Source organism: Dermochelys coriacea, chromosome 3 (assembly GCF_009764565.3).
Source record: "Dermochelys coriacea isolate rDerCor1 chromosome 3, rDerCor1.pri.v4, whole genome shotgun sequence".
NCBI classification, from domain to species: domain Eukaryota; kingdom Metazoa; phylum Chordata; order Testudines; family Dermochelyidae; genus Dermochelys; species Dermochelys coriacea.
Genome location: NC_050070.1, coordinates 95,311,763 through 95,337,523, shown reverse-complemented (window position 1 = coordinate 95,337,523; position 25,761 = coordinate 95,311,763). Strand labels below are relative to the sequence as shown.

The 25,761-nt window shown below is 40.7% G+C and overlaps 1 long non-coding RNA gene across 1 annotated transcript; it reads right to left on the bottom strand.

The window, feature by feature from the left end:
• Window positions 1-1,519: 1,519 nt before the first annotated feature.
• LOC122459093 lies at window positions 1,520-3,408 on the bottom strand. Its single transcript, XR_006279556.1, has 3 exons — window positions 3,216-3,408; window positions 2,997-3,083; window positions 1,520-2,271 (listed from the first exon to the last, which is right to left on the bottom strand). It is a non-coding gene; the product is annotated as an uncharacterized LOC122459093 (long non-coding RNA).
• Window positions 3,409-25,761: the final 22,353 nt, after the last annotated feature.

Sequence of the window (25,761 nt, the reverse complement as noted above, 5' to 3'; positions counted from 1 at the left end):
AGGTTTCCGATATAGGGTGGTGTTTATGTGACCATCGCTTATTAGCACCGTAGTGTCCAGGAAGTGGATCTCTTGTGTGGACTGGTCCAGGCTGAGGTTGATGGTGGGATGGAAATTGTTGAAATCATGGTGGAATTCCTCAAGAGCTTCTTTTCCATGGGTCCAGATGATGAAGATGTCATCAATGTAGCGCAAGTAGAGTAGGGGCATTAGGGAACGAGAGCTGAGGAAGCGTTGTTCTAAGTCAGCCATAAAAATGTTGGCATACTGTGGGGCCATGCGGGTACCCATCGCAGTGCCGCTGATTTGAAGGTATACATTGTCACCAAATGTGAAATAGTTATGGGTCAGGACAAAGTCACAAAGTTCTGCCACCAGGTTAGCCGTGACAGTATCGGGGATACTGTTCCTGACGGCTTGTAGTCCATCTTTGTGTGGAATGTTGGTGTAGAGGGCTTCTACATCCATAGTGGCTAGGATGGTGTTTTTAGGAAGATCACCAATGGACTGTAGTTTCCTCAGGAAATCGGTGGTGTCTCGAAGATAGCTGGGAGTGCTGGTAACGAAGGGCCTGAGGAGGGAGTCTACATAGCCAGACAATCCTGCTGTCAGGGTGCCAATGCCTGAGATGATGGGGCGTCCAGGATTTCCAGGTTTATGGATCTTGGGTAGCAGATAGAATACCCCAGGTCCTGGCTCCGGGGGTGTGTCTGTGCGGATTTGTTCTTGTGCTTTTTCAGGGAGTTTCTTGAGCAAATGTTCAGGGGATACCATCATAGGGCCTAATCACATCAGCCACACTATCAGAGGCTCGTTCACCTGCGCATCTACCAATGTGATATATGCCATCATGTGCCAGCAATGCCCCTCTGCCATGTACATTGGCCAAACTGGACAGTCTCTACGTAAAAGAATGAATGGACACAAATCAGACGTCAAGAATTATAACATTCAAAAACCAGTTGGAGAACACTTCAATCTCTCTGGTCACTCGATCACAGACCTAAGAGTGGCTATACTTCAACAAAAATCTTCAAAAACAGACTCCAACGAGAGACTGCTGAATTGGAATTAATTTGCAAACTGGATACAATTAACTTAGGCTTGAATAGAGACTGGGAATGGATGAGTCATTACACAAAGTAAAACTATTTCCCCATGGTATTTCTCCCTCCCACCCCACCCCCCACTGTTCCTCTGATATTCTTGTTAACTGCTGGAATTAGCCTACCTGCTTGTCACCATGAAAGGTTTTCCTCCTTTCCCCCCCCTGCTGTTGGTGATGGCTTATCTTAAGTGATCACTCTCCTTACAGTGTGTATGATAAACCCATTGTTTCATGTTCTCTGTGTGTGTGTATATAAATCTCTCCTCTGTTTTTTCCACCAAATGCATCCGATGAAGTGAGCTGTAGCTCACGAAAGCTTATGCTCTAATAAATTTGTTAGTCTCTAAGGTGCCACAAGTACTCCTTTTCTTTTTGCGAATACAGACTAACACGGCTGCTACTCTGAATTCTTTTAATGTTATAGGTCTCTGTAATTAAGTCATTATTTGGTAGGTTCAAGTCTACTCACTCAACCTGAGCAATGACATGGCATCTGGTTTTCATCAAAATGGTTTACCCACTCTTCAGTGTGGGGCCATCCAGATCACTTTAGCCTTTCCCTTAAGCTGTTACACTGTAACCTCCTTCTTCTTTGGTTTCCTGCTGATAATTTTGGACATTCAGCAAATAAACCTCCAATTACCTAATTTTGCTGAGCAGGCACATCACATGCATTCTAACTTTTCTATTAAAGGGGGCTTTTTGGGTGTATTTTTCATCAGGTAAATAATTCAGGGGAATGGTTCAAGCTGTGCTAGGTTTCTTGCAACTGAGAAATTTTCTTGAGACAATGTCTTTTGACTGCTGCCTTTCAACCAAGAGTCCCTCTGACCCTCCTAGCACCCCTTTTTTCTTGCATATTGTTCAGCTGCTCATGTCAAGATTGAAGTGCCAGTCTGACAGTGCCTGGAGGCATGCTGCTATTAGCCTTACTCGCAGAGCTGTTGACCTAAATTGACAAAGCAGCCTGAGTCAAAAAGTCTTAAGCGAGGCCACCTTCACTCTCAGAAGCTTTTATACATCATTCTAATAGAGCTGACTAATGAGCATTCATTCTGTCTGGGTCATGAGGCAGACTTTTCTTTGCCACCAGTATGTTCTTTCCAGTAGTTGGGATTTGTTTAATTTACAACTGAACTGCCAGGCTTTGCCATTCTAGCAGCCTAAGAACAAGAGAAAAAATTATTTATGAGCCAAGATGTGACGCATCTATTGAAACACTTATGGTAAAATGGCCCAAAGTGGACTTCATGTGATTCATAACTAATTTCTTGTCTAGACTTCAAACAGTGCACCACTGCAGCTGTAGCACTTCAGTAAAGACATGACTTACACCAAAGGGAAGTCTCCTGTCAGCGTCAGTACTCCACCTCCCCAGGAAGCAGTAGTTAGGTCAATGGGAGAATTCTCCCATCGACCTAGCACTGTCTACACTGGGAGTTAGGTCAATTTAACTACATCATTCAAGGGTGTGGATTTTTCATCCCTCAAGAGATATAGTTATAACCACCTAAACCAGATCTAAATGGTGAGTTTTATTCTTCATTAAATTACTGATTGTAGGCTTAAGCCAAGTGCAGAATAAGTATTAGTTCCCATGGTCTTCCCCTTCCTTTTCTTATGGTCTTGAGTCCTAATGGGAGTTGATGCTTATATTATATACAAAAGGTTCCTTTGTTACCCAGGGTTATCTGAACCCAAAGCTATGGCAACTAGTCTCTGTTTTCCAGGTTGTATCAGAAAATAAATCAGCAGGGGACACAGCACCTCCGTCTAATAAATGATTGGTACATCCAAGAGCGGTTCCACCCCCAAATACTTGTGTTTATTGAGTTCAAAGCACACATCTAAAGTAGCAATAGTCTATAGAATCATAGAATATAGTTACCGAAAGTCTGAGGTGGTGCTGAGTGGGAACAGCAGATTTCTGGTGGTGAGCCTTTCTCTGAGCTGCTGGGGAGATTGTCAGTGTTTTCTTGCTCATAGAAAATCCAAACTCTTTCCAATTAATCTATTAATAAGTAACTCAAAACAAATAACTCAAAGTAACTTCTAATAAGCTGACCATTTCCCTAACAACAGCAAAGAGCTCATAATTTCTACTTACCAGTAAAGCAACTCAAGTAAGAAACCTATAATTACAGACACCCAGGCTCATGAAACCAAAACAAAAGAATCCTTCTGAATTCAACGTATCACAAAATGAGGATGTCAACAAACAAAACAAAACAAAAAAACAAAAACAAGAACAAAAAAAAAACCAACCCTCAACTGTCAAGGGGTCTGTGATGGGATCTAAATTAGCTCAAGAAAGATCTTGGTGTCATGATGGATAATTCTCTGAAAACATTTGCTCAGTGTGCAGCAGCAGACAAAAAATGCTTACAGAATGTTAGGGACCATTAGGAAAGGGAGAGAGGTGTCAGAAAATATCATAATGCCACTAAAGAAATCCATAGTATGCCCATACCTTGAATACTGAGTGAGGTTCTGGTCGACCCACCTCAACAAATATATATTGGAATTGGAAAAGGAAATTAAAAAGATGAGGGGTATGAAATAGCTTCCATAGAAGGATTAAAAAGACTGAGATTCTTCATCTTAGAGAAGAGATGACTAATTAAGGGGGATATGATAGAGATCTGTAAAATCAGGGCTGGTGTGGAGAAAATGAATTAGGAATTATTTACCCCTTTGCATAACAGAAGACATAGGTGCCACCTGATGAAACTAATAGGCAGCAAGTTTAAAATAAACAAAAGGAAGTACTTCTTCCCACAACGCACAGTCAACCTGTGGAATTCATTGCCAGGGGAAGCCAAAAAGTAGAACAGAGTTCAAAAAAGAATTGGATAAGATTACGGAGGATGGGACCATTAGTGGCTATGAGCCAAGATAGTCAGGGCACAACCACCTGCTCCAGGTGTCCCTGAATTTGCAGAAATTGGGACTGGGCAATGGGATGGATCACTCAATCCCTGATCTGTTAATTCCCTCTAAAGCATCTGGCACCTGTCACTGTCAGAGACAAGATACTGAGCTAGATGGACCTTTGGTCTGACCCAGTATGGCTCTTCTTATGCAAGTTTCAAAGAAAATTACTCCTGAATAAAAGTGGCAAAGAGTCCTGTGGCACCTTATAGACTAACAGACGTATTGGAGCATGAGCTTTTGTGGGTGAATACATGCATCCGACGAAGTGGGTATTCACCCATGAAAGCTGATGCTCCAATATGTCTGTTAGTCTATAAGGTGCCACAGGACTCTTTGCTGCTTTTACAGATCCAGACTAACACGGCTATCCCTCTGAAGCTTGACTCCTGAATAAAGAAACTATGTTTTCATTGAATTAAGAGAATGGAAATGCATTGGCTTGGGGAAATGTAGAGGACATGGGATTACTGTGATCTCAATTCTCAAAGTATCTTAACCGACTAATCAAAACACAGAATCTTCAGTACTGTTTTGGTTGTTAAACAGCATAAACCATCACCCATATAATAACCTGTAGATATCAAATTTAATTCTCCATATCAGAATAATCAGTTATCGTGCTTCTAGATGCCAAATTTGGGGCCTGATTCTCCACTCCATTTCACCAGTTTGATAATGGTGTGACTCCATTAAAGTCAATTGGGAATCAAGGACACACTGAGTGCCTGTAAGGGGGAGAGGAATCTCCTTCATTGTACCACAATTTCATATTGGTGTAATTCGATTGCCTTAATCAAATTACTCCCTACTTATACCACTGTGAGCCAGAGAGGAATTAGAACCCAAATCTACAAGATGCATGGTAAATTAAACAACAAAAGCCCCTAATTTTCTGGTACAATCAGACAGCATGTGTTCCATGTTCAGAGTGGGAAATCTCCAAAAACCATGGGATCCACCTAAAACAGAGTTTTTAGAAGCCCCCTCCACCTCAGAAAACCCTCAAACAAAAATAATAAAATACCCATGAAGCATGGAGTGAACTAAAACAAGAGCAATCACAAATGTGTATTCTAACTTTGCAAATGCTAAATCACACTCTGGTGAGTGCACAACACTCAACAAATAGTAAGACATGTTCCCTGCTTGGAAGAGTTCATATTTGAAGATCAACTCAAAATAGGACACAGATGTGTAGGCCAAGAAAGGGAATTCATGGAGAACATTTGGTGATGAAAAGCAAAGTAGGAAGAATTGTCTGAAAGAATCAGTTTTAAGAAGGGAGATGAGGTAGAAAAAAAAGAAGATTGTTGCAAACAAAAAGAGGGAAGTATGATAGAATGTGTGAAGCCAACAGACAAAGGCAGCAGTCAAACAGAGTAGAAACCTAGGGATGGAAAAAGAGGATATGGGAGCAGAGATGAAGGTGTAGGAAAGATTATTTGGGTCTTGATGATGAAAATGAGGAACTTGAATTTGTTGCAATGAGAGATAGGAAACTAATGAACACATTTAATTTGAGTAGGTGGGGAATGTCACAAAACAGTGGAAGTGGAAGATGTTAACATTTGGTCAACCTATATTTGTTCATATGTGTCATGAACTAATTGGATTGTTTGCTCCTTGATCAGTGGCTCTCAACTTTTTCTATACCATGACCCCATGCTGCAAAAAGTTTCAGGATTTCCCTCCCACTTAACTAAAAAAGAAAGAGATGGCAGACACACCCCCAAGATATATTTGTGACCTTGTCAGGGTGATAGCCTCTGATCAAGAGTACTGGACAGGTGCACTTTTTGTAAATCATGTTAATGATTTAATTTAATATTGGGAAGAAGAAGAAGAAGAGTTGAAATTAGGCAAGGTTTCAAGTTGGGGAGAAAGGAAGGATCACAAATTTGTTCATAGCAGTAGATAACAGAAGCGGTGGAGAGAAATCAGGAGTGAAAGATATCAAGTTTTGTTTTTTTAGGGATTGCATTTGAAATGCTAGATGGGTATCCAAGAGGAGATCTGTGAAAGCAGATAGAGTTGGAGAGAGGGGGTGAGATGTCAAACTCAAATGAGCAGTCATTGGTCATATTTAGTTACTCTGAAGTGGATTTTTAACTTGAAGCAGCATTAGGAAGTGCCCTTTGGAATCCTCCATTTTTCTGCCCATTACTGCTATCTATGGTGAACTTTGCTTCAATGAAGAAGGGCCCATCTCATAGACTTTTCAGCCAGAAGAGACCATCATCATCATCATATAGTCTGACCTGCACATCAGGGGCCACAGAACATCACCAACCTACTCCTGTAATGGGCCCATAACCTCTGGTTGAGTTACTGAAGTCTTCAAATCTTGATTTAAAGACTTAAAGTTACAGAGACTCCACCATTTACTCCAGTTCAAATCAGCAAGTGACCCATGACCTATGCTACAAAGGAAGGCAAAAAAAACCCAGGGTCTCTGCCAATCTGACCTGAGTAAAAATGCCTTCCCGACACCAAATATGCCAATCAGTTACATGCTGAATATGTGGGTGAGACCACTTGCCAGACATCTAGGAAAGAATTCTATGCAGTAACTCAGAGCCCTGCCCATCTAGTGTTGCATCTCTGGCCATTGTAGATATTTGCTACTAGCAGTCACTGATGTGCCATATGCCATAGTAGGCAATCTCATCATACCATCCTCTCCATAAATTTATCAAGATCAGTCTTAGAACAAATTAGGTTCTTTGCCCCCACTACTCCCCTTGGAAGGTGTATCAGGACTTCACTCCTCAGATGGCTAAAGCCCCATTAAAGCCATCATGGCTTTAGCCAATCAGCAAAATGGAAAACAAACACTAAGGTCTGGTCTACACTGGGGGATGGGAGGGGAGAAAGAATCTAAGTTACTCAACTTCAGCTACGTGAATAACGTAGCTGAAGTCGACATACTTGGATCTACTTACCACAGTGTCTTCACTGCGGTAGGTCGACTGCTGATGTTCCCCAATCAACTCCGCCTACACTTCTCACTCTGGTAGTGTACCAGAGTTGACGGTAGAGCGCTCGGCGGTCGATTTATCACGTCTTCACTAGCCACGATAAATTGACCCCCGCTGGATTGATCACTCTAGAGATAAGTGTACATGCCCCAAGGTAATTTCCCTAACAGCACCCTGTTCCTCTCATGGAAAAGAAAGATTTAGCTATTAGATTCCTATTGTGACATTGCAGTTCCTTTCCCTAAAATGTGTGTTTTTTTCTGAAATATTTAGCAATCTAACTGGAACATTTTTTTGCTTTGGGTCTAAAATGATAATAGCAGCTAAAATTTCTCCCAGATCCTGTACCTTAAAGACAGTTCTTCGTCAATCCCCATCTATTGTTTCTGGAAAATTACCCAAAATGTGCGTCTGGGATTATGGTTTCGGCTCCTAGGGGCATGGCAATTTGATCACAGAGATAAATTGCTGGCAAAGACTTTATTTCACCTATGTCACATCGTTCAAGTCAATTTCCCAGGAACGGATATGTAGGACACCTTTCCTAAGGTCTATTACTCCGTGATTAACCATAATGGAATCCAAACCTGTTACATTTTCTCTGAAATATGAGCCTCTCCTCTCTCTCTCTGCTTTCCAGAACCAGGGGAACATTTTCAAAGAGAAGGAATACATATCTTACTGAAAATACACTTAGGAAATGAAAAGAGAGTGAGATACCTGATAAGTAAAATCTATTTTTTTAAGTGACCCAGTAAAAATTGCTAAATCAATTCAGAAAGGAAGGTAGGTTAATTTAAGTACTTATATTATATATTATGTTATATTATATAGTTTCACCTGTGCACTTCACAGGTTGCTATAAAAGTTCTTAGTGCAAAGCCTATCTCAGGTGAAAATTGGTGTCACTGTTTCTTCAAGCCCTTTGTTCCAACCTTACCTGTGGGGGGGGGGAGAGAAAGAAAGCCCAGATACTACATACATGAGGAGCAATTCAAACTGCAGGGGAAAAGGAAGAGTTCTACAGAGATACAGTATCTTATCCTGTTTTCTACTGAGAGGGAAAAATAATTTTGTCCAGGGATGCACTGCCAGAATTTTAACAAAGGACCCCCTCAAAACTTTTTTCCAGTGCAGTGTGTGATATGTGTGATATTCCCTGGGTAAAATACTCTTTCCCCTCCCACCACAAAAGATCCTCCAGCCTTTGGGCTTCTGCCACTGATCCCATGACTGGAGCTGAACTAGTGGTAGCAATGGTGGGACATTTTAGGGAAAATGCTTTGGTATATGGAATGTTAGTCTGTAGCTAGAAAAGCTCTTTCTGCTTGCTTTACTAAAAAAGTCTTTATTTAGTTTTTAGTAAGATTTTTTCCTGCATAATTCACTTCTATTTGCATTTTCCTCTACAGTAACTCCTCACTTAGAGTTGTCCCAGTTAACATTGTTTCGTTGTTACGTTGCTGATCAGTTAGGGAACATGCTAGTTTAAAGTTGTGCAATGCTCCCTTAGAACGTCGTTTGGCAGCCACCTGCTTTGTCCACTGCTTGCAGAAAGAGCAGCCCATTGCAGCTAGCTGGTGGGGGCTTGGAACCAGGGTGGACCAGCAGCCCCCCATTCACTTCCCATTCCCCGTGCAGCAGTCGCCCAGCAGGCTATCAATTGCCGGTAGTTCAGCTGTCCCTCCCCCCCACTGCCATGTGCTGCTCCTGCCCTCTGCCTTAGAGCTGCTCTCCAGAGCCTCCTGCTTGCTGTGGGTGGGGGGGGAGGAGAGGGGGAAATAATGTCAGGGTGTCCTCCTCCCCCCTGCTCCTGCACCCCACTTACCCCATCTCCATAGAACAGGGGACACACCACAGGGCTCAGGATGAAGGGAGCTTCCTGGCAGCAGCTGCCCTCTCAGCTTGCTGATTAGTTTAAAAAGGCAGTGTACTTAGAGTGGGGGCTAGGTACTTAAAGGGGAAATGCTCATCTCTTTCTTCACACACAGGGTGTGCGTCTTTGTCTTTGTCTGCCATGCTGTCTCCCCTCCCTCCATTCCTGCTGCCTTGTAGAGTGTGAGGCTACATTAACAACAATGAGTTAACCCTTGAGGGCTCAGCCAATTGCTAGTTCATTATTTAGCAGTAAGGCATCCCCTGGGAAATATCCCACCCTCTGACTCCACCACGTCAACCAAGCTTCACAATCACCATTGTTGTGTATAGTATTAAATTGTTTGTTTAAAACTAATACTCTCTCTCTCTCTCTCTCTCTCTCTGTGTGGTCTTTTGTCTGGCAAAAAAAAAGTTTCCCTGGAACCTAACCCCCCATTTACATGAATTCTTATGGGGAAATTGAATTTTCTGAACATCATTTCGCTTAATGTCTCATTTTTCAGGAACATAACTACAACGTTAAGTGAGGAGTTACTGTATTGGGTTTTGATCTCTTTTATTGTAAAATAAATGCCATGGATTAGTTTCTTCGATGAATTACATAGGTGCAGCTCCCTGAAGTTAATAGAATAGCACACATGTTGTAGAGCAGAATTTGATCTTCTAACTATAATCTTCTTTGACTGTATAATATTTTGTAGGAGTTCACTCAGTGCAGCTCTGAAAAGCAGCTCACCATTACCTTTACCTACAGATCAGTTTGCTCCTCATTAGCTGTGACAAACAGGAGACTTTGAATCAGGGTCCTATTGCCTAAGGGGTTCCATTGTGTATGTTTAGTACAAGCCTGTGGATAACTGAATATCCTTTCAAAGTTGTACTTCCATAAAGGCCTGAACTGAATAGGCATGGGAGTTGGAGATCTGGGTGAGGAGTTTGCAACATAAAGGTGAAAGGTGGGCAGAAGCAGCAGTTAAACAATATGCAGAATCCCATAGCTTGATAGACAGATATACTGTGCACTGGACAATACAGATAAATATGGTTCATGAAATAAAATTAAGGTCCAGGATTCACTTTCTCCATTATCACTTTTTCCCCCCACAAAGTACACAGTCTTGAATTTTACTGTCCATTATCTTGCAGGACATTAAAACAGACCCAGAAATATTCTGGGCCAATAGAGCATAATGACGAAATAGCATTACACAGAAATCATACTATAATCATAAAATAACTTAGTTCAAGCAGCAAGTCTTAAAGATAGCAAGCAGAGTGCTCCGTAAGGCAGCAGTTTCAATTCACAAGGTAGTATGAACATGTGTTTTGGTTTGTTTTTAAATATGTGCAGGATTAACACTGGTTTTCTAGCTTTATTCAGATTCTAGATTTAAAAATTCAAAGTGAAACACGAGTGCAAAGGTTTTACTTGGTTTTGGATCAAAGCCATGTAGAGTCATTGGTTTCAGGATTTGTACAGCTAGCCTATCACAACAGGCTTCGGGCCCCGCAACCTGCTCCCATTGGAAAGTCTTTTGGACATTTACATTGTATTAGATCTTCTGAAAATTCCCCTAGAAGAAACAACATAATAGGCTGTACTGTATTAGTATTATTATAACAAACTCTTATTAAAAACTGACATGATTTTCTTGGAGTATGGAATGGAGACAATTTCTAACAAACATTCACACTCTTGGATGGGTTTCAGAGTAGCAGCTGTCTTAGTCTGTATTCGCAAAAAGAAAAGGAGTACTTGTGGCACCTCAGAGAGTAACTGGATAAAAGATATAGGTCTCTATGCATGCATTCCTCTGTCCCTTTGTATAATTATTTATTATAAAAATATAACAAATATCTAACAATGCTATTACAAGTAAATGCTATTTTGATGGTCTGAAGACGCAAGTTCTACTTTTTTGGTTTGTCACCAGGATACACAATGGTGTTATATCTTTGTACTATGCTGTTGCTGATTTGCTGTTATAAAATCTGATCCTGCATTACTGAAATCAATAGGAGTTTTAATATTGACTTCAACAGGAGTAGGATTGGACCGATATAAAAGTACATTTAAATTTTCCTTTTTCATATTGTCTAATGTCTTAATTTAAACTCTTACTTCCTAGAAGAATGAAAGTTAAAAACTGACAGAGCAAAAAAACTTTTGCCTTTCATTTAACAATAAAAGTGTTCTTATTTCAATACTGGAGTAAACTCTGGGCCAGATACTTCCAATGGAATCAATGGCATGATACCAGGTTACTCCAGTGGATGCAGGATTGGGCCCTGAAATACATCTTCCCTGAACTCTGTATAGCACGTCATCCAAAATTACAGCAAAAGGACTCAGGAACTATACTCAGAATTCAAATGAAAGACAAAGTGAAATACACCTACCTTTTAGCGTTAAAAACTATGTTATTGATAACTAAAATAGGCTGTTAACTAACAGAAAGCTTCCTGCACTGAAGGGATATGGTGCAGTAAAGGTCTGCTCCTCTTCCCATTGAAATCAATGATAAAACTCCTATGGATTTGTGGCATGACTGAGACACAAAAGATTAACCAGATCTTTTCTACATTGTGCTGCCAAAATCCATGCTCAGTGGGAACTCTCCCTCTCTGTGTGTTTGTGTGTGTATCAAGGATGTTAATTACCTCCACACTACCATCACTCCTTTCCTTAGACCTCAAGGAGGATTCTGTATGAGGTTGGCTTCTATGAAGGGGAAAAGGCAGGAAATGCGGAGTGGGCAACTGACTATTGGGAGGGGCTTAGAGGGGAGAAATACTTCCTCCACACTCCAAGGCCATGAAACTTAGCTGTATGTGGAACTGGTAACATGGCCTGAGACTCATGGAGCCCCCTCAGCAATGAAAAACTCCAGGAGTCCCTAGTAATGTGACTGTAGAGTAGCCATGCAGGCAGAGAATGAGAACGTTTATGAGAGTAACAAAGCTGGCACAGAGACACGGGGTCTCTTATGGATCTCCTGAGATCAAGTTCAGATCCCAAGGGATCCTTCAGGCTTTGGTGCAGGCTCTGTGGTTCATTCCACTGGTGGGGAAGACAAAACCATATCCTAACAAATGATTGCAGAGGACCTGCATGGAGCCTAGTTTCTTCCTGCAGATTTTATTGTGTGAGGGAGCAATCTACCTCTGTGATTTTATTAAGTAAATTTTATTCTGTATTTGACATTTGTAAATACCACAAGCAGCTATCCTGCACCCAAGCTTATAAAAGTGGACCTGGCTAAAAGGAGTCTATACTTAAACATTATGACACACCCTTAACTGCAGAGGAACATTATTTCACAAGTTATGTGGTTGCTAAAAGTTGAAATGTCCCGGTTTTATCATCTACAATTTGTTAGATGCACTTCCCTCCTTACAGATCAAATTATCACTTTGTTCATCCTACTGGATGTGTATTAAACTCCCTGTGGGCTGATATTAGCAGGAGTTAGAGGTCACTAAAGTAAAAATAGTGAAAACACATACATGGAACTCATTAAAATTTGTCCCCACTAGAGTAGTCCTAAGTATATTTATTTGACTTCCACTGCTATTTGTGCTGCAAACTGCAATGTCACCTCTTTTACAATGTAATATTACAGTTATTGATCAGAGCACACAATTACCAGTGTAAATTTAATTTAGTAAGCAGTTCCGGCCACTAAAATAAGTAAAAAAATTCTAAGATCAGTGGACTGTTTACTCTAAATGAAAACTAAATATTCTTTGTGAATGGTGGGCTTCTATGTTTCTTTGAGCATGGAATGATCAGATACTATCTGCACGGCCAGATACCCATAATGGTAAAGAATTATCTTTAGGGAATCAGATGATTTTTTTTTTCCATTTGAGGTAGAAGGAACTCAAAAGAAATATGTTAGGAGAGAAAAACAGAACATAAGAAAGCACAGCTGCCTGAAGCAAGCTGTAGAAGGAGACATCCATTAAATAATTGAATTAACCTCTGTTCAGTCTTTTTCAACTGACTGAGATTTATTTTGATAGCTTGCTGTGTGATTTCTTCCAGGTTCACTCACAATATAGGAACCTTTTGCAATGGCTGCAAAAGAAGTTGAAGTATGCATCTCAGTAGTGGAAAAAGTCCCTTGAATGGGCAATAATACAATAAAAAGAAAAAATATCTGTAACAACTTATATTACTACAAATCTGGGGCAGCGGTACTCAAATATTTCATATTTCTGGACCATATCTTAATAGAGAGATTGTCCGGTGGACACCTCCGCTCCTATTTGCCACTGCACAGTCCTCCTAATAATCACATAACATCCAACAGCAATTTGTGTACTTGCTCAGCATAGGTCATTAATGAACTTTGAACTCAGCACCTGAATCTCCAATGAACCCACCTCTGCTGTTTCAGCTAAAACAAACTCCATTAACTGAAAGCAATAATAAGTTGTTCTATTCTCCGTGGACAAGATACTAGAGAGAAACACAATATGCAAGGTACCATCTTCTGATCCTCCTGTTCAATGTGTACACAAAACTGGTGTGAGGGTTAGAGAGGAGATGAGGGTTGCTGTGTCTTCAGTATGCCAATAACTCCCAGTTGTATATCTCCATATCTCCTGAACCAAACAAAGCAATCGATTACCTAACATTTGGATGAGACTGGGGCTAGCTGGCCAAGACTCAATTCAGGAAAGAATGAGGTGATGTTGGAACAGACGGGGCAGATACTGTCTCCTTTGACTGAAGGCTTCTCTCACCATTTTTGGGGCAGGTGGGTAATCTAAAAGTTTGATTTGTCTCACGGTTATTAGAAAATCAAGTGACAGCTACAACCAGGTCACATGTTTTTCATGTATGTACAACCAGGTAGTTGTGCCCATTTCTTTCAGACAGGAACTTTGAAACTGTCATCCATATTTTTTTTGCAGTGTTGTTATAGCCATGTTGGTCCCAAGATATTGAGGACCTGGTGGGTGAGATAATATACTGTATTGGACCAACTTCTGTTGGTGAAAGAGCCAAGCTTTCAAACTACACATAGAACACATCAAGAAATCTGTTATCTACTGCCAGGCACTCAGATACCAAAGAATATCCTCCAAGAAGATCCAGAATCCACACCTTAACACACTTAAACGTCCCCTCACCAAATAAGGACTCTTCACTAGAGAGGTAAATCACATAATGGAACAGGCCACCCAAATTCCCCAAGAGAACCTGCTTCAATGTAGAAAAAAAAACCCAGCAATGTTCGACTACATACCCCTAGCTGCCACCTACCACCCCCACAAACCTGTTGTGAAACCTGCACAACACCTTCAGAAGAGCCTAGGAGCTTAAATTCATAATTTTGCTAGACACCACAAAATCAGTCTCTGAAAAGACACTGATGTAGGGCTTATTACCACAATCTGTAATCCGCTAACCCCCCATTTTTTGTCTTATGACTGGAGGGATGTTAATGGACCCCTTCACCTTCAATAGTCCCTTACATTGTATTAAATACTTATGTTAAACAATCTGTTGCACCTTGTATTTAGCTGTGACACTTTCCCAGACCTGAAGAAGAGTATGTAGCTCAAAACTTGTCTTTTTCACCAGTAGAAGTTGGTGTTCTGAAAGATATTACCTGACCCACTTTATCCATTCCTTTGTTAACTCCAGGTTAGATTTTGCAATTCATTTTACACAGAGCTACATCTGAAGTCCATCTGAAGCTGGTGCAGGAATCAGCACTCCGCTTGATATGAGATACATCATTCTGGGAGCATAGGACACTATGCATTTGGATCTGCACTCGCTTCTTATAAGAAACTAAGTGGAATTTAATTTGATTTAATAGCCTGGGACCTAGTTAGTTGAAAGATCTCCTTTATCCCCATGCCATACTGCAACAGCTGTCATCATAGTAGGTGCCAGAGCAGAAATCACACTCATATGATAGAGAGGGGAGAGCTGTCAGTGCATTCTCTATGCGGGACCCTCAACTTTGTATCTCCCTCCACATGTGGGTCCAAAATGGTCCTAGTTTGTTAACCTCCAGGACACATTTCAGGACATAAATGTCACCCACTCGGTGGGTGTTGATGGGAGATCAAAAAGATCTGCAAAAATAAATAGCAGCGTTGAATGTTTCTGTACGTGAGGCATGGACACGCTCAGTGTTCAACAAATAATTTTGGGATACAATCTGAACACAGAATCTGAACATCAATACTGACAATTGTTCGACTGTACACAATGAGTATCATGTAGCTACAAACCCTGTAGATTATTGATGCATAGAAGAGTTGGGGCAGGGGAGGGGATTGTCACTGAAAATCCATGCCATTTGATGTGCTCATAATGAGGAAGAAGTCCCTGTCCTCAGACAGTAGAGTATCAGACCTCCCTGCTCTATCAGTTTCTGATAGCACCGGTTCTGGAATTCTCCTGGTGCTGCTTCCTGCTTTCCAAACACTTCAGGATGCTAGAGTCACTGCACCCATTGAGTTATTCTGCATCTTTTCTGCAGTCACAGTGGAAAACCAGCCTGATGCCCCCAGGTTTCCACAATGAGCTATGGGAAATCATTCAGTACATATGTCAGCTGAGGACCAGATTTTGGTACTCTCCCTCACACTCAGTAGTGCCTTAGTCACAAGTATTCTCACTGACTTCAATGGATGACTCATGGTGTAAGGTGCTGTTCAAAGGAATATGTGTAACAGAATCTGATCCTGAGAAAACATCACTACTGTATTTTACCAAAAAAAACCAAAAACAAAAACAAAAAAACCACCTTACATTTCCCTGGTCTATGGCTGATTTCTCATTTTCCTCACTTTGCTTTACCACCCACCAGGCCCATCTGCACTACCCAGTTGGTTTACAGTGTGGTGGTGACATATTTTGAGAACATTCTCTTCATCCCGATCTATGTACTTCAAGAGCTTATTAATTCCCATTCCTGTAATGTCCGAGTATCTCATAAGCTTTCATGTATTTATCCTCAAAACACATCTGTGAGGGAGGGCAGTGCTATTACCCTCATTTTACAGATGGGGAACTGAGGCACAGAGAGACTTACCCAAAGTCACAAAGGAAGTCTTTGGAAGAGAAGGAAACCAATTCTGAGGACCCAGCTAGTAGCCTAACCAGTGGACTATCCTTCCTCTCTCTCCCCATCAGCAGGAAGGCTATTGAGGGTCTTTCTTCCTCTCAAACAATGTTGTTGAAATAATGCCTGACAGGCTGCTATAAACTCAGATGTATTTGAATGTAGTCAGTTATAATTTAAAAGTTACATCTTGAGCACCTTTCAAACTTCACAGAATAATGTCGTGTGTTTTTGTGTTACGCCCATGCTATTTTCCTTCTTTATCCTTGACTATATGTTTATGTTCTTTATTAAAGGTCAGCTGTGTAACGCTAATAGAAACAAATCCCCTTGAGCAGATCCCTGTTATTTTACGATGTACAGCAAACCAAAATGACTTTAGTTGCACACAAAGAGTGATCAAGAAAGCAAAGAACCAGAGACAAAAATGACAACGGTTTTCAAAATCCAGGTGTAAGCTAGTAATAATTAGTCTGTTTCTACTTCAGCCTCTCTAGGTACATTCATGCAGGGTGATTTTTGACCTCCATTAGCTGTGCCCATTTGAAAGATCCTTATTAAAGGTTTGCATTGATTCTTATATTTTTCTGCTTACATTGAGTCAAATACAATAGACGTATTTTAAGAAAGAGCTGGATAATTTTGTGGCCATTATAACACTGCAGTAGTGATGCATGCAAAGAAAATGATCATCAAGTCTCATTGTTTAGAACATATCTGGATTGCCAGAAGGGTCAGAAAGGAATCCCTGCACTACACCTTCTCTCATGTAGAGCACTGCACAACAGTCCGGATGCATTATGGGTTTTTTCCGCTCCACTTCTTCTGAAGTATCAGGTCTTAGTCATTGTCAGAGGCAGGATATCAGATTTGATGGACCAGTGATACGATCCAATATGGCAAATTCTATGTTTCTGTGATGAAAAATAAACAAAACATGCACACAGAGCTACTTCGCTATAATGAGCCATGTGCCTTGATATATTTAAAGGGTTGGCATGTATAGTCCCTGTGACAGTCTGTACCCGTGTTCACCCCTTTCACAGGATTATGATACATGTTGTATAAAGTATGTCTTGAAAACTCACAATTTGCTGATCATTACTGTCTGGGTAAAATATGTGTGGCAACATTGTATGTAAAGTTATACAAGATTCCTCTGTATGGTATAACTAAGACATGTTCCAAGTCTGGGGAGTGGCCACAAAGGCAAAAGGCAAGCTGACCTAAGTCAGGTGTCAACAAAATTGAATGGACCATCATCTGTCTAAGTGACCGCTCTTTGGCAGGAAAGAGGTTATGGGTGAAAAATTGACATCTTGACAAAGAAAGAGCTTGTGATTCCCATCCACACAGACGTTTTGTCTCCTGAACCTCAGCTGGAGATACGTCTTGAAGGAGAGAAAAAACTATAAGAAGGGAGAGTAGACACCTCAAATCATCCCTCCCTTTCTCTCTCCCCACAGTATCCACAACACCTGAAGAACAAAAGAAGCAGCAATGGTCTGGGGGAGAGATGCAGAAATTCAGCTAGTAAGACTGCTGAAACATATGGGCAGAGAGACTTTGCTTTGAATTCAGTTAGCTTGTTTAGTTAGGCATTAGATGCATTTTATTTTTATTTTTCTTGTAACGTTTTCTCCTATTCTGACTCTCATACCTGATTATCCAAGAGAGGTTGTAGAATCTCCATCACTGGAGGTTTTTAAAAGCCAGTTCGACAGACTCCTGTCAGGGATGGTCTAGGTTTACCTTATCCTTCATTAGTGCAGGGGGCTGGACTTGCAGCCCAAGTTGGAAAACTGAGAGGATGCAGCTGTTCATCAGTCTAGATTGTACCCTGGGTATGTCACAGTCCCCAGATATGATATTTTGCTGTGATGAAAAAAAGGCTCAAAGGCCCATCTCAGATACTGAGAAGAGATGCTCAGTACAATTCTGTAGTTACAGGGGGATTGTAACTACTGAGGAATATTATCCAATCTAATCTTTCATTCAGACTGGAGGTTAACCACACAGCGTGCAGCTGCCAGAAATAGCTTTCTCCTTTATTCCCGTTTAGTTTCAGAGTGATGAACGTACAAACAACAACAAATTCAGTGCTGAACATAATAGCCAAAACCCTCTTTCAAATGTAGAGTCACACACCTAATCCCAGTATTTTAGAAGAAGGAAGAACAACATATCAGAATGAATTCTCTCTGTGGTGTATCCGTAAGTATGCTGAACAGCTTCCTTTGTTTATTGGTGTAATTTCCATGATGGGAGAGAGAATCACCAGTGTGCATGCATGCTAACATAGTTAAGGGGACACTGTCAACCACAGGGCTAGCTGTTACTGTGTTAAAACTACCTCCAGGTATGCCCTCTTCATGCTACAGGTTCTATGATTAGTTACACTGGTGGAGTGTCACTGCAGAAAAAAAAAAAGTACACATTTTCCTTGCATAGACATATCCTGAGTGACTGGAACAGCAACAGTGCATGCTATGGCTCAGGCCCTGTCTACACTAGCATTTTTTTCTGCATACCACATTTAGCACCAGTGCAGTTCTATGGCCACAAACATGGGGGTGCTTAGGTAGATGAGGAACCTGCTACTGGAGGGATTTTTAACTACCGTCTCATGTAGCTGCTCAGGCCAGGTCTATGTTATGTCATGATTGAAATGACAGCAAGCTGCCCCTACACTATCTACTGGCACTCCTGCTATTGCTATGGCTGGTGCAGCTGGTGTTAGCAACTGCAAGACATTTTTCAGAAAAAGTCTAATGTCTGACACACCCTTAGCATTCAAGAGAATGAATCTGCTGAGCATGATTGAAATGTCGTGAGCGGGTGAGGGAAAAGCAGACAAGAGCTGAGCTATGGAATGGCAAAGAAGCCATGCCTAGCCCAGCATTTATACGCAACAAGATGTGTTCTCTCCCAAAGAAGCTTCCCAGCTGAGCACCCATTTGTTCCCATATTCTAGTGCCATCTGTGGTTCTATTCCCGCCAGCCTGCGGCCTGAAAAGGTGTCTCTACAAGGTCCAAGGTCCTCAGATGTGAGGAAAAGTTGGAAAGTTGGTCACAGAGATTCATTGGTTTCCCAACACTGGAAAACCTGCTCAGATTGCTCAACTGGGCCCTCCATGCAATAAATCCCCTTTAAAGGAGTTTCCATGACTTGCTGCCTACAGGGAAAGCCATCTAAGGGTGGCTCAACCTGAGTGAAATCCTCATTTAAAAAAAAAAACCCACAAACAAGTTGCTTTATTGCCAGAGAAATATTCATTTTTTTTTTTAAAATGGCATATGAATTTAGGACTTCCTGTCAGAATTAAAGGAGATACTGTCAGATTACATGTCTTGGGTCAAAGTGTTCTTTTTATAGGGTTGTCCCATACAGGGGACCGCAACCTCTGGGAGTTTTGACCAAGAGAGTCTTCATCTGACTGTTCTCCAGTCTTCATCTGACTGGAGATTGCTCTTTTACCGACTGAGAGGGAGTTGAATCGAGAGATCCTTTGATATGTGATAGAGGCTGTGTGGCTCTACACCGTTTTCTGGCCTCCCCATGCTTCCTTAGTAGTATAGCTTCTTCTCATTACCGCTTTTAGAACCCCTAAATACTGGGCTTTCAATCAACAGTGGGGAAGACAATTTAAATTAATATTGACAGTGTCCTCACTACCATATGCCTGGAATCGCAGAAGGGTTGACAGGGAGATTAACAAATATTTTTACTAAACAAATATTTTTCATGTTATGTTATATAATCTATGCATTTATCAAAGCTAAACTCTTAGGCTCAATTAGCACATAGTGTCTCTAACAATAACAAATTGCTTCTTTGTTCAGATTTCAAAGACTGGGACAACAGCTAATGTATCACTCCTTGGGGAGGGAAAGGGGAGAGAGAGTGTGTATATGTTGAGGGGAGAGCCCACTGGCTTAAATGCTTTGATTTAAAATGTCATTTGCAAAGAGACCTTGCCTGTTTACCCTTGTGAGGAAAAAAAAGTCTGGAAAATAAGAAACAGTTAATGGAGAAATTTTAATGTAATCCTTTAATTACCTCATCTGCATGAGATTAGATACAGAGTGAATTAGACCAAGCAGAGAAAGAAGAAATTTAAAAAACCCCAAAACCCTAAAATTGCTGTCTCCAAACATCATGAATTTGCAGCCAGATAGTTTGTCACCATTCACAAAAAATAGATATCCATGTACAAAATAAAAAATAATAATCCAGAGGAAATTGTTTTCTGGTGTAATTGACTGTGGAGACTGAATGTACTGAACTGTTTGGGATATCACAGTCACTTCTGTGCTAATGAAGTGAAATAACACAAACACAAGGTGAATTTGTGACATCAGTAATAGCCAGATCCCCATGGCCAGTTACCTGGGAGTAAGAGACATAGTAGTCCTTTATTCCTGCATATACTGATTCTTTACAAGCCAGAATGGTCTTGAAGACTGTTAGCCTGAAGAGAGGGTTCATCACTGAATTCATAGAGCTACTTGCAGCTCCGGAGGGTCTGACCTCCTGTGTGACACGGGAAGTTTTCTGGCATGTGTTATGCAGAGTTAAGACTAGGTGAGCATAATGGTCCCCCTTCTAGCCTTAGAATTTCTGAATTGATGCAAATATATTTAGAACTTGATTTTGATGTGACAAGGTTTCATATAAAATACATCCTTTGTATGGATGGTTGTATGCATGTCATTTTTGTAACAGATGTATTGACCTGTGGTGTTGTGAAACTTCATATTTATTAGTAATGCAACGTGACATTGCTCTGTGCATTTGAGATAAAAATGTACAAAATATTCATTGTGAAATATGCATTGTGAAATCTAATCCAAACTTTCTCATTTTACTAGGAATTGGAAAATGGACCAATTTTGTGTGTGTGTAGGAAAAAAATATACTCTATGAATTCCCAAGAATTTGTTTGGAGAGAACATGGAGCAGTTTTTGAGTGAAAATGCACTGAAGACATGTATGGGGGGGCAAATTTCATACAACGTAAAATTTGAGGCCTCTGAAATCATACACCACCATACTTCAAAGATTCAGAAATGTCATGAAATACAAGTTTTGAATCTCACACCAGTCATTTGAGGACAGTATTGAGTTTTATGATTGCCATGGGTAAGACAACAGAGAAAGTGGTGGTATTCTTTCACATTAACTTTCACTTTCACCGTAACCATATATGGAGCTCCAAATAAGTGGCTTTACAAGTAACGTTGGAATTGGGAACAGGTACTGCTGGAAAGCAAACAACACAGTTGCAGAGATGGGCTATTGGGATGAGGTAAGGAACAATGTACTGAGGTCAAAGCCACTATTACTGTGTGCTTTTCTGAATAAAAGAAGCACTAGCTAAATCTGTGCATCATAAGATATTCTCATTGTGATCACTCCTGAGATTTTCCCTTAGAACTGGCTTTTCAAGAGCCTGCTCCATGCTGTAAATGAGCTTCTGTCTCCTACTTTATTCCCACATCCAGAGACAAGACCATATGGGCTACACATATATTATAACCACCCATTCTGAAACACTTTGGGCTATGCATTACTTTCAAACGTGACTTTCTTGGAAGTACTAAGCTAGCTAGTCATTAGCTCTTGTGATATGCCACTACTCCACAGCATTGCCACACAGTCCATTGGGCTACTTAATTTTATAAGTATTGCCACATCAAATCATGTGAGGCTTCTAAAGACACTTGTGTAATTCAGCTGGAATTGGCAGGGAATGACATTTCCATGAACAATACCTTGAAGAAATTATCTTTGAGTATTTTCTTAAATATTGTATTATCCTGCTTCAGCTTTGAAGTCACCAATGTATAATTACTTGTAAATTAATACAGAAAAAAATTGTGAATCAATGTTTCATAATATGCTTCAGGATAAAAGAATGAAAGATTTTTGTCTGATGAGTTATCAAGAATAAGATTATGCACAGAAAATATTTAACAAGTTCACTTAAAGAACTACTGTCCCCTTATTGAAACCCCAAATTTGATCTGCCTTACAATTGTTATAATCTGGTGGGAAATGCCATCCAATTTAACTTTTAAAGAAAATCCATGACTATCTCCGGCATACTAAACAAAACCAAACAACATGTAAAGAATTGTTTACATAGGACCTCCAATCTGTGTTCTCCTGATGTACAGACAGCAGAAGGGAATACATTATCTAATTAGCCTGTTTGTTTCCAAAATGTTTGCTGATATCAGTGTTCCAAATCATGCAGCTCTCCAATTTTTATATTTTTAAAGTCAGCCCCAAAGGACTGCCGATCAGCTTGGGAGAGCAATATTTTAAGTGACTTCCAGAAAGCCACAGTTAGTTGTATTCCTGACTGTGAAAAACCGGCTGACCAGAATATCTCCTGAATGGCGGGGGCTAAAATTAAAGGATGGAGTTACTGTAACAGCTACAGGAGAACTGGAACAGTTGCAGAGATGGGCTATTGAGATGCTCAGAGGAATGGAAAACCTACCGTATGAGAGGAGACTCAAAGAGCTTGCTTTGTTTATCCTAATGAAAAGAATGCTGAGGGGAGATATGATTGCTCTCTATAAATAGATCGGAGGGATAAATACGAGGGAGGGAGAGGAGTTATTTAAGTTAGTTGCCAATGTGGACACAAGAACAAATGGATATAAGCTGGCCATCAACAAATTTAGGCTTGAAATTAGATGAAGGTTTCTAACCATCAGAAGAGTGAAGTTCTGGAACAGCCTTACAAGGGGAGCAGTGGGGACAAAAAGCCAAACCGGCTTCAAGACCGAGCTTGATAAATTTATGGAGAGGATGGTATGATGAAACTGCCGACAATGGCACATGGCCAGTCTGCAACTCCTAGCGGCACATATCTCCAATGACCGGTGATGGGACACTGGATATAGAGAGCTACAGTTACTAAGTTATTACAGTGAATTCTTTCCCAGTTGTCTGGCTGGTGGGCCTTGTCCACATGCTCAGGGTCTAATTGATCACCATATTTGGGGTCAGGAAGGAGTTTTCCCCCTGATGAAATCAGTAGAGAACCTGTGGGGTTTTTTGCCTTCCTTTGCATCATGGGACACGGCTCACTTTCAGGTTTAAATTAGTGTAAATGGTGGATTCTCTATAACTTGAAGTCTTTAAATCATGATTTGAGGACTTCAGTAACACAGCTGGAGGTTATGGGTCTACACCAGGAGCGGATGGGCGAGACTCTGTGGCCTGCAGTGTGCAGAAGGTCAGTCTAGATGGTCATGGGGGTCCCCTGAACTTAAGGTCTATGAGGAGAGGACTGACTGCTAGGATAGCCAATGAGATCAATCATATGATCCCAGGCTATCAGAGTTACTGACTGGAAAGTACATCCTGCTCAGTACTGCCAACCCAAAGAGTTAAAAAAATCATGAGCCAAGTCCCCAAAATCATGGGATTGGTTTAAAAATAAAGATTTTTTAAAAAAAATAAAACATACATTTTAGCAGGGGTGTTGGAACAATTTGTATAGTGGGGGTGCTGAGAGCCATTGAACCAAACTGCAAATCCTGTACATGATGGAAACCACTTCAAGCCGGAGGGCTGTGGCACCCAGTTCCAGCACCTATGCATTTTGATTCTTATTGTTTGTTTTATTGTCATGGATTCTAAAAGCTACATTAGAGCCACATTCTCATGCTTTTCTCTACAGCCATGAGTGCTAGAAACTCACTTTTATTTTTTAAATGAAAGCTCCAGCTCACAACTGCAGGAATTGGGTTTAAGAAAAATACCAAATATAGCAATATGGCCAATAAAATTGTGTAAATGGGCAACACTGCCGGTACCACTAATGGACACCATTCATGCTAGTGCATTAATAAAAAAAAGTAAGCAGGAAAGTTGTATTATTTTCAAATTATAGTAGAAATATGGAAAATAAATATTTCCTAAATGGAGGAGGACACAAATGGCAGAATGAGCAACCCTTTTCTTATTCCCCTCCCCCCCAAACTTTGCTACACCAGTAGCTGATGGCACACGCAAAGCAACCTAACATTGGCTCTTTAGAAAGCTGCGGCCTTCTCTGGAAAAAAAAAAACGTGGTGCTACTATGCACAGAGGCAAAAGAATGGGCAGGAGTTAAGGCATGACTAAAATTGAGTAAGACAGACAAATTGGGGGTGTATAAACCTGACAATGGCCCTTTTAAGTGACACCAGTCTTCCATATGATTTGCTTTACTTAACTTAATTCTTGGAAACAAGTGACATTTTAAAAGCTTTTTTTTTTAAACCCAAAGCATATGATAAAATGTCTATACAGTATTACACATGCTAAAGCCCAGATTCTGGACTGTGTAGTAAGCTCCGATTGATATCTCAAGGGTGATCAACAAAGATACAATTAAGCCAAATTTATGGTCCCCCTGATCCTGGAGCCATCCAACCACAGGACCTATTCCTAGCCTGAAGTAAAGTAGTCTTAGGGTTTTCCTATTTTGTGCATAAGGGCTGTTCTGACAGTTGAGGATTGCTGAGGTTATAGAGATGCCCTGACCATAACCTCTTTCGACCAGACATCTCTTATGCTGACGGCTAGAAGGACAGTGGCGTGGGAACTGTTATGACCCCCTACCTCACCTGAAGATTTATACGCACAGGAGGAATCCTTGGGAGACTGGCTTTGTTCTGCTAGAGCAGGGACTAGGATTTGGCCCTGTACATACAATTGTATAATATAAAAGAGAGTGAAGATGTCAATTTGTGGTGGTGATATCTGAGCCCTGGCTACACCCCCACTAAAAAGTTAGAAGGGAAGCAGCATTCTCTATCTGTCTCACTAAGAAGCAATTCAATTCTATGCTTCAGCTCTCATTGCCTCCCTTAAATAATCACATGGAGATTGTCCTTGCCTGCAAATGGAGCAGAAATGTTTCCACAGTGACAACATTGCACTGCAAGAAATCTCATGCGTCAGGTTTTGTCTTCAGCATCATTGTGAAAACTAAACCATCGTTACAATTTAATTGCTTATATCCAAAGCAGATATGCTCTCATAAGGAAGAATCGTGCTTACTCTAAAGGGATTTAAAGCACATTCAGCCACAGTATAAAAAGATTCCTGCTCATGCAATTATGCTACTGAGTTTCCAACATCAGGGTGTTTTGTCTGGTATTTTGAAAAGCATTCTGGGATAAATTCATTTATGATGAAAATATGTTCTTAATGACGCAGCTTTTCAGAGGCCTGAAGAGATATGAAAAACAGTTTATGCAATATACCTAAGACTTTGAGTCTGAGTATTCAAAATTCAACATCCTTAACTATTTAAGCCCTAATGACAAACGTATTTGTTTTGATGGGCCTCCACTGAAGTATTACAAGTAGATGAATTCAACTCCAGACCCTCTTCTGTTGTCTCATCTCACTGTGGAGCGCTATGTCACTTCTGCACCATATTCATTGCCTGATCTGGGCCATCTCCAGTGTGCTGGATCATATCCAGATGATGGTATCAGAAACTGACAGCAGGCTGAGGGAATAGGGAGGTGAGGTTGGGTCTGGCTTCTTTTTAGTGAGCCAGATCCACTTCCCAAAGGCTCTCAGATACTACGGTGATGAGGGAGATACAAGAACCTTTACAGTATAGAACAGAATGAGCAGAAACACTTTCCCCGCATCACATTGATTTCAAGAGGCTGCCCCAACAACTGTGGGAATTGTCCAGTTCCTACAGTGTTGACTACCTAGATTAGCCAGTGGTCAAACAGTTAAAGT